General features: G+C 34.8%; 1 protein-coding gene across 9 annotated transcripts in view; it reads left to right on the plus strand.

The window, feature by feature from the left end:
- PDSS2 (decaprenyl diphosphate synthase subunit 2) overlaps positions 1-12,024 on the plus strand; it is a 268,309-nt gene that overhangs the window by 60,103 nt on the left and 196,182 nt on the right. The window lies entirely within an intron of this gene.

Below are 12,024 nucleotides of genomic sequence, written 5' to 3' on the forward strand. Positions count from 1 at the left end.
CTTAGAATAGCTATACTACTGAGCTTTGAGATTCACTCATACTTACTGACCATGGTCTTTAAACCACCAGTGTGCAACAGTGAAAGAGAAACCAAGAGCCAGAATGAAAAAAGAAATCTGGTACCTGCTGGAATCTTTGCCTGCGTACCTTGCCTGCAGCACACAGTTTGTTGGCCACTTTCCTGACTGCCCAATAGAATATGGAAAGTCCATAACATCAGGATATAATAAATGATTATTACTTTCTTTATAACTGGATCTTTTAAAAGAATAGAATCTCTAATATTTTGAATGAATGTAGTAAGATATGAAAGAAAAAATTAGAGTCTGGGTCCTTGGTTTGAATTTTGCCTTGGTCCCACTGTAAGCAAATTACTTAATTCTTCTGAATAGCATATTTCTTATCTGTGAGGAGACAGAATGCCTGTCAGGGTTGTTATGAAGATAATTGAGATAATGCATATTCTCTAGCATGTGCTTGCATCAGAATAGGAACTCAGAAGATATTAGGTCCCTTCCATTCTTGTTAGACTCTTTGACAAATTGTTTAGTTTGTAAATAGTTCCTCAAGGAACTGGCATCTTAAAGTATCATAGACCCTAAGATTCTTTAAGACTGAGCTATTTTCTTTGGTCCTGGAGTTGTCTGTCTTCCTTTATTCTTACTAATTCTTACTAATGGATAGCTACCAATTTTACATTACACAGGAGTAATGTTACTCTAAAATAACGTAAATCAACATGCCAGGGAACACTTAACATTTACTAGAATAATTATTTAGTAGATTACAGAGAAACTGTCAGTTGAAATAAATGAAAATATGGGAACATGTAACATGCAGATAATTTCTTTGCTACTTCAGGTTGTCCTTGAATCTTGCTATATTCAGTTTACTCTTAAACATTTTCTTCCTCTTAATATGGGAGCTAGAAGGGAAGTCTAAAATACTCTATTTCCTTTTCCATTATACCTGAATTTTGGGTATCCCAATCCTTTGGTAAAAAGAAGTTGGTCCATTTAATCCAGGTTAAATAACTGTGGTAACCTGTAAATCAACCTTTCTTAATGATGTTTTACAGGGAAATCTCATATTCAGTAAGCTTTTCTTTGGCTTCTGGTAGTTGGCATTTTCTTAAAGCAGTCATTACATCTGTATTTAAAGAGGAAAAAAGAAGGATTGCTCTGATTGTGAACTAGAAACTGGAGGCTCAGAGGTACCTATATTTTCTTAGCATCATGAAGCGCTGTCTTGCCTTCTGATGCTTGAGAGGAGGTGATAAAATACATTATTCTAGAGCTGTTATCTGTAGGTCTAGAACTGATGTTTGCTAAATGGGGAAAGAACAGAATTGATACTTAAATACCCTGCATTGTAACTGGAGAGGGAGAAATTAAAATTTCAATATTTTTTAATATGTACTTCCTTATCTTTGAAATACACTCCAGCTATGCTTAGGTGGCAGACTTAAGATTCAGCATTGTAAACCACACCATACTATCTTTGGAGATTCTTTAATTCTGCAGATGTTATTGGATGCCAAGTTCCCAATGGAAACTGCAGATCAAGAATCTTTGTTTTACTGATGAAATTCTTTGTGGAAATCAGTCTGGTAGGGTATTCAGATCTTTGCCTAGTCTTATTTTCTTCAAATTGGGATACTTAAATAGCCCTACAAATTGGGAAACTTTTGAAGGTGATCTTGTATAAGTGATCCAAAGAAGAGCTGCTGATGCGTTCATTCACTGGTACACATCCCACTTATCACTGGTGAATATTATCTGAATTACTCAAGACCTTTCTGGTAATTTGTACTAAAAATATCTGGACCTCAGGATGATGATTCTGTAAGTTTTACCAAAGCTGCCACAACTCTTGAGCATAATCCAGAGCTAACTGCAACTACAGGATGGGATATGAGGTGATGTTCTCCAAGGTCTCTCTTGCTCCTTCATCACTCCACCTCTTTAGTGGTTCCAAAACTCAGAAGTTCAAAACTGTGGTTTACTTTTCAGAGTTGAGAAAACTATTTCTCATTGTTGAAGATCTTTTGGCATTCTTTCTGTACCTTAAAATTGCTTATTACTAATACTAAGTTCTTTAAATCACTTAATAGTAATAAGTTTTGTATTGATAGAAATATGTATGTTGTCTTTTTTCTAATGGTTCCTTTTTCTTAGTAGTTAAAAATATCTACAAAAAAGAGTTGTCAGCTTTATCATGGGTCAAAACAGACAAATATAAAATATATATGATATATATTTATCATATCAGTACTAAAAGAAAATAAATTTCCCTATAATCCCATCATGATAATATAACATGTGTTTTGGGGGGCAACCTTCCAATATTTTTCCTTTCCAAATTTATTCATGTTTATATGTTTTACGTAGGTGTAGTCATAGTGTATATGTAGTTATGTTCGACTTTTCATGTTGGCTAAATGTACACATTTTCCATAGTACTGTAATCTTCATATTTATTTTTTAATGACTGTCTAACATTCTGTCCAGTTAAATCTACTTCCTTTTTATTTGACCTTTTATTTCCAGATTTTCAGTTGTAAATTATACCATAGATATTTGTCCAGTTGTCATGCTTATCCCTTAGTGCTTTATGTGTATACTCTAAATTTATCTTATGTGAAAACAAGAAACACCCTCAAACACATTGTGATGTATTAAAAAAGAATCATTACCATAAAATTCAGTTGATCTACTTAAAGAGATAGTTGGGCCTGGATGACAAATGTCTAAAGAAGAACGTGTAAAAGCTGGATCTGAAAGATAGTTAATTAATTGTTTCTTAATGTCATAGGAAATATATATTCTTTTTATCTCAAAGATACACCAAACACTTGGTAAAATATGTTTATTCTTGTGTAAGCGAACTCTCTGAATGAATTGATAGTGATTTACTCTGTGGTACTCTATTCTCCATTTAATGAAGTAGAAAGAATGCTAATGGAGAGTTGAGTTCTTGGTTTAAGTCAATTTAACTCTCTGGTGCTCAGATGCAGTGAAGGCTGGTTAGGGGAGCTTATTTCCAGGCTATTTCTTATAATCTTCACAAAACCCTTTGAGTAGATTTTGTCCTGATTTTACTAATAAGAATATTGAAACTCAGAGAAGTTAAGCAAGTGACTTGTGCCAAACCGTCTAGGTAAGTAAGTGGTCAAGCTGATGTCAAGCCCAGATTGCTTGCAATGCCCTATTCGTATTCTACAACTGCCTTTGGTATCTGAGAGATAAAATGGATTAGGTGTTTTCTAAGCTGAAGTACTCTCCTGTTTTAACATTCTCTTAATGTTTCTGGAGAAGCTGTCTCACACAGATAACAAAGATAAGCACTAGACATTGAAAAGGAAATTTTGTTCAGGCAACAGGTAAATTGTTAAGAACAAATGTATAAAGATCTGGTGCAAGGAAATCATACAAAGGATACACTGAAAGTTTCTAAACATTTATTAAAGACACATAATGTATTCATGTAATACACTGTAATACAGAAGAGATGTAAAGATGAATAAAACAGTCTTTCCCCTCAGTTTAGTTTGTAATCTGATGAAACTGACAGAATTAACCAGATGATACAATAGTTTGACAAAAGTTGAATGTAGAGAGGGAAATTGCTGGGGTGAAAAGATTTTAGAACTACTTGGCTACTAGGTTCTGACTTGAAACCAGAGTGTTATGAGTTCAGGCTGTTTCTGATTGATAATTGGATCTGGGAATGAAAAAGGAGGAAAATCCAGGATTCTGTTTTAAGTCTCTGTGGCATGGTCTTGGACTGATCCTCAAATTTATTAAGTGGCAGAGCACGTTGAAGTCATTTTCCTTCAAGTGAAATTTGGTAAGCCCAAAATAACCCAAATCAAGTGTCCATTGGATTGTAGTAGTAGGTATTAACAGCTTAAGAAAACTGTATAGGAAAGTATGGAAAGGGAATTTAGCCATTCATATATCTTCTTTGATGAAGACATAGTTTCAGCTCTTTTACTTAGGTCTGTGATTCATTTGAGTTAATTTTTGTGTATGGTGTGGGGTGAGGGTCTGAGTTTATATATATAACGATTGGGAACAAGGTAAGAATGCCAATTCTTGCCACTTTTTTTCAACATTATATTGAAGTTTACAGCCAGTGCAGTAAAAAAGTAAGACATCCAGTTGGAAAGGAAGAAATAAAACTTTTTATTCAAGTCATATACATGGCTATTCAGTGGCTCCAGCACTATTGGTTGAAAAGATTCTTTGCCCATTGAATTGTCTTGGTACTTCTGTAAAAAATGATTGACCATAAACGTTAAGGATTTATTTCTGTACTCTCAGCTCTATTCCATTGATCTGTATGCCTATCTTTAGGCTAATACTACACTGCCTTAATTACTGTAGCTTTGTAAGTTCAGGTATTACAAGTCCTCCAACTTTGTTTTCAAAGTCATTTTGGCTATTCTAGGCACTTTGCATCTCCATATAAATTTTAGAATCACCTTACCAATTTCTATAAAAAATTTGCTGGAATTTTGACAGCGATTATACTGAATCTATATATCAATTTGGGAGGATTAATATCTTAATACTGAGGTGAACAGTCTATAAAAATGGAATGTCTCAATTTATTTAGATCTTCTTTCATTTCTCTCAGTGAAGTCTTACAGTTTTCAGTGTCAAATATTGCATTTTTTTGGTTAGGTTTATTCCTGAGTATTCTTCTTGATGCTATCAGGAATAGAATTGTTTTTTAAATTTTATTTTTGCATTTTTTTGCTAGTATGTAGAAGTACAATTTATTTTGTATATTGATCATATGTCCTGATACCTTACAAAAATCATGTATAAATTCTAGTATTTTTATTGTAGATTCCTTAGGATTTTGTACAAATATGATCACCCTTGAATAAAAACCTTTTTTCTTCTTCCTTTCCAGTCTGAATGCCTTTAATTTTTTATTACACTGGCTGGAAATGTTAGTACAATGTTGAATAGAAAAAGCAAGAACTTCCATTCTTATCTTATTCCCAGTATTTGATGGGAAGCATTCAGTCTTTGATTGTTTTATGATGTTAGCTGTAGGTTTTTCATAGATGCCTTTTATTAGGCTGAGGAGGTTCTCTTCTGTTCCTTATGTATTGAGAGTTTTTATCATGGGTATTCTTTTCCATGCCTATTGAAATGGTCATTTGGTTTTTGTTCTTTATTCTGTTAATATAGTATATTACATCACTGGTTTTTGGATGTTAAACAAACTGCTCTCCTGGGATGAATCCTACTTGGTCATCATGTATGAGCCTTTTTATATGTTGCTGGATTCAGTTTGCTAATATTTTGTTGAGAATTTTTGTATCTGTATTCATGAGGGATATTGATCTGTAGTTTTCTTGTGATGTTTTTATCTAGTTTGGTGTGAGGGTAGTACTGGCCTTATAGAGTGAGTTGAGAAGTTTCTCTCCTCTGTTTTTTTAAGAGTTCGTGAAGGATTGGTTATTTCTTTTTTGCAAATAGTTGATAGATTTTGCCAGCAAATCCTGAGATTTTGTGAGAGGGTTTTTAATTAAAATTCAATTTATTTACTTGTTACAAGTCTATCCATAGTTTCTATTTCTTCTTGTCTCAATTTTGGAAATTTGTTTCTCTCTAAGAATTTGTCCATTTTTTCTAAGTTGTCTAATTTGTTGGTGTAAGGTTGTTTATAATATTCCCTTATAGTCCTTTTAATTCCTGTAGGGTCAGTAGTGAGGTCTCTTCTTTCATTACTAAATTAGGTAAGTTGTGTCTTCTCTCTTACGTTTTTGATCAGTCTAAAGGTAAGGGTTTGTCAATTTTTTCGATCTTTTCAAATGGCCACTTTGAGATTTTATTGATTTTTCTCTATTGTTTTTCTGTTTTCTATTTTGTTGATATTCACACTAAACTTTATTATTAACTTTTTTTTCCTGCTTGTTTGGGGTTTAGTTTGCTCTTCCTTGTATAGTTTCTTAAGGTGGAGGCTTAGATTATTGATTTCAGACCTTTCCTGCTTATAAGCCATAAATTTACCTCTAATCACTTCTTCAGTTGCATCCTATACAATTTGGTACATTGTGTTTTCATTTTCATCCAGTTCAAAATATTTTTTAAAATTTTCTCTATGATTTCCTTTTTGATCCCTGTGGTATTTAGAAGTGTGTTGTTTAATTTCTAAATATGTCAGTTTTCCCAGACTTCTTACCACTGGAGATCTTTGACTTAGTTCATTTGTGGTCATGGAACATACTTTTAATGATTTCAGTCTTCTTAGATTTATTGAGACTTGTTTTGTGGTCCAGCATGTGGAGAATGTTCCATGTGTGCTTGAAAAAAATGTGTATTCTACACTCATTGTGTGGAATACTCTATAAATGTCAATTATATCATATTGGTTGATAGTGCTGTTAAAATCTTCTATATCTTTGGTGATTCTCTGTATAGTTGTTCTATCAATTATTGAAAGGAGACTATTGGAGTCTCCATCTGTTATTGCTGAATTGCCTATTTCTCCTTTCAGTTTTCAGTTTTTCCTTCATTTTGGGTCTCTATTATTAGGTGTATATGCTTTTATAATTGTTATAGCTTCCTTATGTACTGATGCTTTTATGATTATGAAATGTCCTTCATTGTCTCCAGTAACATTTCTTGCCTTAAAGTATGTTTTGTCTGATATTAATATAGCCATTCCTGATCTCTTATGGTGACTATTTGTATGACATATCATTTTCTATCCTATTACTTTTAATCTATTTATGTCGTTGTGTCTAATGTGTGTCTTTTGGATACAGCATATAGTTGGGTCTTGCTTTTTAATGTAGTCTGAATATCCCTGCCTTTTGAGTAGGTTATTTGGACAACACATATCTGATCTAATTATTGATATGGTTGGCTCTAAGTCTGTCATTTAATTTATTTTTTGTATTTGTCTCATGTCTTTTTTGTCCCTCTGTTCCTTCTTTACTCCCTTCTCTTATGTTAAATATGTATATTTTAGTGTACCATTTTAATTTCTCTGCTGTGCTTTTTTTTAATATAAATTTATGTATGTATGTATGTATTTATGTATGTACTTATGTATGTATTTATGTATGTATGTATGTCTGTGTTGGGTCTTCATTGCTGCACGCAGGCTTTCTCTAGTTGCAGCGAGCGGGGGCTACTCTTCGTTGCGGTGTGCGGGCTTCTCATTGCGGTGGCTTCTCTTGTTGTGGAGCACGGGCTCTAGGCGCACGGGCTTCAGTAGTTGTGGCGCACGGGCTTAGCTGCTCCGTGGCATGTGGGATCTTCCCAGACCAGGGCTCAAACCTGTATCCCCTGCATTGGCAGAAGGATTCTTAACCACTGTGCCACCAGGGAAGTCCCTGTGCTTTTTTTTAAACTATATGATTTTGAGTTATTTTCTTAGTGGTGGTTCTAGCATTTACAATGTGCATCTTTATTTATCACAGTCTGCTTCAGAATAACACTAATTTCAATTCCAGCAAAATGTAGAAACTTGCTCCAATATATCTCCTTCCCCCACTTCGTTTGTGTTACTATTATTATATATATTGTATCTGTATATATGTTATAATCCATCAATACATTGTTATAATTTTTGCTTTATATAATCTTACATCTTTTATAAAATTTAAGAGAAGAAATGAGAAAAAATGTATTTACACAATCTTTCACATTTACTCACATTTTCACTATTTCTCGTGCTCATTGTTTATTCATATGGATTCAGATTGCTGTCTGATATCACTCTATTCAATGTGAAGAACTTCCTTTAGTACTTTTTGTAAGGCAAATCTGATAACAAATTTTCTCCACCTTTTGTTTATCTCAGAATGCCTTTGTTTCACTTTTATTTTTAAAGCATGTAGAATTTTTAGTTGCCAGCCTTTTTCCCCCAGCACTTAATTTATTTATTAAAAAAAAATTTTTTTTGGCTGCACTACACAGCTTGCGGTATCTTAGTTCTCCAACCAGGGATGGAACCCGTACCCCCTGCAGTGGAAGCGTGGAGTCCTAACCACTGGACTGCCAGGGAATTCCCTTTCCCCCTAGCACTTTTTTTTTTACTCCCACATTTTAATTTTTAACATTGACCTTTTCTACCTACCTGACTTCTTTTCATTCAATTTGTATCTTAAATTTCTTTTTTTTTAAATTTTTAAATTTAATTTTATTTATTTTTTTATACAGCAGGTTCTTATTAGTCATCAATTTTATACACATCAGTATATACATGTCAATCCCAATCGCCCAATTCAGCACACCACTATCCCCACCCCACCGCAGTTTTCCCCCCTTGGTGTCCATACATTTGTTCTCTACATCTGTGTCTCAACTTCTGCCCTGCAAGCCGGTTCATCTGTACCATTTTTCTAGGTTCCACATACATGCATTAATATACGATATTTGTTTTTCTCTTTCTGACTTACTTCACTCTGTATGACAGTCTCTAGATCCATCCATGTCTCAACAAATGACTCAATTTCCTTCCTTTTTATGGCTGAGTAATAGTCCATTGTATATATGTACCACAACTTCTTTATCCATTCATCTCTTGATGGGCATTTAGGTTGCTTCCATGACCTGGCTATTGTAAATAGTGCTGCAATGAACATTGGGGTCCATGTGTCTTTTAGAATTATGGTTTTCTCTGGGTATATGCCCAGTAGGGGGATTGCTGGATCATATGGTAATTCTATTTTTAGTTTTTTAAGGAACCTCCATACTGTTCTCCATAGTGGCTGTATCAATTTACATTCCCACCAACAGTGCAAGAGGGTTCCCTCTTCTCCAAACCCTCTCCAGCATTTGTTGTTTGTAGATTTTCTGATGACGCCCATTCTAACTGGTGTGAGGTGATACCTCATTGTAGTTTTGATTTGCGTTTCTCTAATAATTAGTGATGTTGAACAGCTTTTTATGTGCTTCTTGGCCATCTGTATGTCTTCTTTGGAGAAATGTCTATTTAGGTTTTCTGCCCATTTTTAGATTGGGTTGTTTGTTTTTTTGATATTGAGCTGCATGAGCTGTTTACATATTTTGGAGATTAGTCCTTTGTCCGTTGATTCGTTTGCAAGTATTTCCTCCCATTCTGAGGGTTGTCTTTTTGTCTTGTTTATGGTTTCCTTTGCTGTGCAAAAGCTTTTAAGTTTCAGTAGGTCCCATTTGTTTATTTTTGTTTTTATTTCCATTTCTCTAGGAGGTGGATCAAAAAAGATCTTGCTGTGATTTATGTCAAAGAGTGTTCTTTCTATGTTTTCCTCTAAGAGTTTTATAGTGTCCAGTCTTACATTTAGGTCTCTAATCCATTTTGAGTTTATTTTTGTGTATGGTGTTAGGGAGTGTTCTAATTTCATTCTTTTACATGTAGCTGTCCAGTTTTCCCAGCAGCACTTATTGAAGAGACTGTCTTTTCTCCATTGTATATCTTTGCCTCCTTTGTCATAGATTAGTTGACCATAGGTGCGTGGGTTTACCTCTGGGCTTTCTATCTTGTTCCATTGATCTATGTTTCTGTTTTTGTGCCAGTACCATATTGTCTTGATTACTGTAGCTTTGTAGTATAGTCTGAAGTCAGGGAGTCTGATTCCTCCAGCTCCGTTTTTTTCCCTCAAGACTGCTTTGGCTATTCGGGGTCTTTTGTGTCTCCATACAAACCCCCTAGCACTTTAAAACATCATTCCACTGCCTTCTGGCCTCCATCGTTTCTGGTGAGAAATCACCCATCATTGTATTATAGTTCCTTTGTACCTGGTGAGTTATTTTTCTCTTGCTATTTTCAATATTTTCTCTTTGTCTTTCAACAGTTAATGATGGTTCTAGGTGTTTTGTGCTTGTCCTGCATGGGATTTCATTGAGTAGGTTGACTTTATAAATTAATGTTTTATTCAGATTTAGGAAGTTTTCATCCAGTGTTTAAGTATTTTTTTCTGCCCTTTTCTTGCTTTTCCTTACTTTCTGGGCTCTTATCACACATATTTTAGTACACATGGTATTGTCTCATAGGTCTCTGAGGGTCTGTTCATTTTTCTTTAGTCAGTTTTTTTTTTTCCTGTGCTCTTCAAACTGAATAATTTCTGTTGATCTGTCTTCAAATTCACTGATCTTTTTCTGCTATCTCAAATCTACTGTTGAGCCTCTCTGGTGATATTTTCACTTCAGTTATTGTGCTTTTCATCTCTGGAATTTCCATTTGGTTCTTTTAAAAATAATTTCTAAACTTTTACTGAGATTCCGTAGTCATTCTTTAAATATGGTTTTCTTTAGTTTTTTGAGTATATATATGAAAGCTAGTTTGAAATCTTTGTCTGCTAAATACAAGATCTAAAGACACTTGGAGACATTTTCTGTTGACAGCTTTTTTATGGATCACATTTTCTTGTTTCTTACATAACTCATAACTTTCTGTTGAATTCTGAACATTTTAGATAATATATTATAGCAACTGTAGTTAGTGACTTTCCCCCTGCACTGTTGGTGTTGGTTGTTGTTTTCATTTGTTTGTTTAATAACTTGCCTGGACTGAACCTTTGAAGTCTGTAATCCCCCTCAGTGTGCAGCTGCTGCTATCTCTGCTCACTATTTTTCCCTTGTTTTTATTTGTAAGCCTGGCTTCCTAGGGGTTACCCCTGTATCTGCATAACTTAATGGCCAAAGATTGGTCAAAAGTAATGCTGAAACACCTCAAGCCAGTAAGGCTTCTAATCTCTCCTGATGGATCTGTGTGCAAACTGAGGAAGCACATTCACACTTCAGGCTGCCCCGGCTTTACTTTTCATTGGGCCCTCTTCTGTCTCACCTCACATGCTTGAGTCTTCATCATCCAGGGATATATGGGCCCTCTCTGTCCTCTGCAGCAATGCGTACAGCCTCTAGTCAACCCCAAGCATGTGAGGTCAAGCCCCCTCTGGCTGTCTGACCTGCTGGAACTCCCTGTTAAACCCCTGGCTCATCTGCTTGTCTGCTACTTGCCCCACTCAGGTGCTTACTCAGGCTTACAGAGCCACTGACCATTTCTATTTGCTTGCCACAGAGATTACCACTGTTACTGACAGTGCTCCAGATCAAGTGATCCCCCTCTGGCAGAGGTGACAAAGCTGCTGGTTTGCACAGCCTGCCCTGCTCTGATTGAACTGCTGCACTGACAAAGCCAGGGATAGTTGTGGAGCAGCCCCAGGCAAGACTCACACTGTTCCTGCCTTTAAATTCCAGAGTGCTAATAAAACTGTTGCTTTTGACAGTTTTGTCCAGCTTTATAGTTGCTGAGGGAGGGTTTGTCCACCACCTCACTCATGAGGTAGTCCGAAGTCTCTATACATTTTAAAGCAGTAGTGATTTGGGTTATGTTACGTGTGTGATCCTTTGGTATTATTTGTAAATAATGTCTCATTGGTTAATCTTTTGGGGGGAAGTTTTCACTTCCATTGTGTAGAAATATAGATGATTTGTTACCTAAGTGAAGTAATACTTTAGAGAAAAGACATTTGTAGGGTCAAGTAGAAAATGTCAACCCTAAAAATTTTCCTTGAAACACAAATTTATAAATGAAATGGGTCAGAGAGCTCAATTTTTTTAGAGCTCTTTCCTCTTTAGTTTGTAGCAGCATGTTGCCTGTAATAACTAAAGAATTGTTTGTTAAAGTAATCCTGTACCTGTGTGAAATGTCTGCAATGTGTAACTAAAATGCAGGGTGCCTATTTATTTGCTTTATAAATTTAGAAATTTATTAGCATATGCATAGTGTTTAATATTTAGAATTATTCAAGGAATATCAAAGGAATCTAAATTTATTAGTCATAGGTTCAATATCATTTGCCAAATTGGTATGTTTATTTCTTTTTCTAAGTGAGGACATTGTTTAAAATGTGAAACACCATTTTGTTAAAATTCTAATTTTTCACAATGAAGGTTTTCCAAATAGGATTTGGGTATTTATCAGGTATCATGAATATTGTAATATATGTAAATTATAGCATTAAATGCAAAATACTTTGGCATTGCAGTTTTTTGCAACTAAAAATG

The sequence above is a fragment of the Balaenoptera physalus genome (genome assembly GCF_965194825.1).
Source record: "Balaenoptera physalus genome assembly, chromosome: 9".
NCBI classification, from domain to species: domain Eukaryota; kingdom Metazoa; phylum Chordata; class Mammalia; order Artiodactyla; family Balaenopteridae; genus Balaenoptera; species Balaenoptera physalus.